General features: G+C 54.1%; 1 protein-coding gene across 1 annotated transcript in view; it reads right to left on the minus strand.

Moving 5' to 3' along the window:
* Nucleotides 1–412: 412 nt before the first annotated feature.
* Nucleotides 413–2,500, minus strand: part of LOC119968049 — a 33,342-nt gene continuing 31,254 nt past the window's right edge. The window contains exon 8 of the mRNA XM_038801147.1: nt 413–754. The gene's annotated coding sequence lies outside the window, so the exon portion shown is untranslated. The remainder of the gene's footprint in view (nt 755–2,500) is intronic.

Consider the following 2,500-nt stretch of genomic DNA (forward strand, 5'->3'; position numbering starts at 1 on the left):
CCCACTCCCACTCTCCCCTCTCCCCCCCACTCCCCCACTCTCCCCTCTCCCCCCCACTCTCCCCTCTCCCCCCCACTCTCCCCTCTCCCCCCACTCTCACCCCCACTCTCCCCCCACTCTCCCCCCCACTCTCCCCTCTCCCCCCACTCTCCCCTCTCCCCCCACTCTCCCCTCTCCCCCCCCCACTCTCCCCCCCCCACTCTCCCCTCTCCCCCCACTCTCCCCTCTCTCCCCCCCCACTCTCCCCTCTCCCCCCACTCTCCCCTCTCCCCCACCCCCCCCCCCTCCGTGTCCCCATCTCCCCCCTTAGCTCCCACTCTGCATAATGAAGTCACGAAGAGTGCCTCACAATGCTAGCCCCTCCCAGCCCCCTCCTCCCCCAGTTGAATTCTGGCCATGGATTTTGCAGCGCGGGGCTGGTTCTGTCGGATATCCATTGGCTCCCGGAGTTTACCTGCTACGTCTATTCTCAGGTGCTCGCTGGGTTCGGAGATGCGTATCGTCCCCAGCCACCAGAACGTATACCAACACATGTAATTGCCGGTGTTGCTGCTATTCAGGTTGTTGATGCTGAACTGCACGGTGTAGCCCCTCTGCGATGCTGCGTGGGCAAGCATAAGCCCTCCCCCACCCGTCCTTTGGAAGTGGAAGGTGCTCCCAGGAAAGGCAGGTGTAGCCCGGCAGGTTACCTGGAGAAACTGCTGGAATCGGACTGAGGGACGGGCCAGCGTCACGATGGGCTTCGGAGGTCTGTCTGTGAAGGGGGAGGGTCAGGGAGGGGGCAAGAACAGGAAATATCAGCAGAAACACATTCCATCTCTCTCCATATACACGTTGCTCCAATCGCGAGGCCCACCTTCATACCTCCCCCCTCCCCCAGGTACAGGACAGGCAGAAAGAGGTCACCATGGGCGACATATGGAGACAGGGGCAATGAGCCACATGTTCGCCCGAGAGGTTGTTGGGAAGGCACACGGAGGAGGAGCAGATGTTTGCGGCAACATTTCCAATACTTTAGATCGTAACACCATATCAATTACATTGTCAAGGTAACAGTTCATGTCAACAGTAAGATATCTTACAGCACCAAGTTAAAGTCCAATTACTGTTTCAAATCACTAGCTTTCGGAGCACTGCTCCTTCCTCAGGTGAATGAAGAGGTGGATTCCATAAACACATATATCGACAAAGTCAAAGATGCAAGACAATACTTTGAATACCAGGCTTTGCAGGTAATTAAGTCCTCACAGAGCCAGATGGAGCAACTGGAGTGAAGTATAATCACCTTGGATTTCATGATGCATTACATTCATCCCCCACCATCTAGCCTGGGCTTGCGAAATCCACCAACTTTCCTGGCTGGAGACAATTCACCCCTCTTTAACCTGTGATTATTCCTCTCTCCTGCCCCACCGCCTGGACCTGTAAATACTTAATTACCTGCAAAGCCTCGCATTCAAAGTATCGTATTTCATCTTTGACTTTGTCTATATATATGTTTCTGGAACCCACCTCTTCATTCACCTGAGGAAGGAGCTGCACTCCGAAAGCTAGTGTTTGAAACAATCCTGTTAGACTTTAATCTGGTGTTGTGAGACATCTTACGGTGACCACTCCATTCCAACGTCGGCATCTCCACATCCTGGTTAATATCAATGACATTGCTATGGTTCAGAGGCATGGATGATGGGTATTAATTATCTTCGGCATAAATTGGGCATGGTGGGTACTTCGCAGCCATGGAACCAGGGTCTCTGGGTTCATGACCGTCTCCTGGAGTTGATGGGAGAGAGGAAAGTGTGTTGCTGCCCAGGCTGAAGGTCATACCAGTCTCCCAGGGGCAGGAGGAGATCCCAGCTGGTGTGTCAGCCGATACCCCGTGTACAGAGAGTTGGAGGATTGTCCACACTTCAGAATCATTAGTCACCCGGTAAGGAAGGGGGAAGATCTCAGGGTGGGTTTGCCCCACATGCTGAGCGAAGGCGGTGATCAACAGTTCCAAGTCAAGGGCAACCAATGTGCTCTCCATTCCCTAATAGTCAAAGAGTATTAATCGGGGCTCGCTGGGAGTGGGGGAGGGGAGCTATGAGGTAGAACAAATCAATATAGATGGTGACGGTTTCAATCCTGGTTCGGGAATACCGCTCCTGCCGGTCCCAATCCGGGATCGGGAACACCAATCATGCCCGTCTCAATCTGGGCTGGGAATACCAATCATGCCAGTCCCAATCTGGCCTGGGAATACCGATGATGCCGGTCCCAATTCGGGTCCAGTAATACCGATCGTGCCAGTCTCAATCTGGGCTGCGAATACCGATCATGCCAGTCCCAATCAGGGTTCGGGAATATCGATGGTGCCGGCTCCAATTCGGGTTCGGGAATACGGATCGTGCCAGTCTCAATCTGGGCTGGGAATACCGATTATCCCGGTCCCAATCCGGGTTCGGGAATACCGATGGTGCCGGTCCCAATTCAGGATTAGGAATACCGATTGTGCCGG

This window comes from Scyliorhinus canicula, chromosome 6 (genome assembly GCF_902713615.1).
Source record: "Scyliorhinus canicula chromosome 6, sScyCan1.1, whole genome shotgun sequence".
NCBI lineage: Eukaryota > Metazoa > Chordata > Chondrichthyes > Carcharhiniformes > Scyliorhinidae > Scyliorhinus > Scyliorhinus canicula.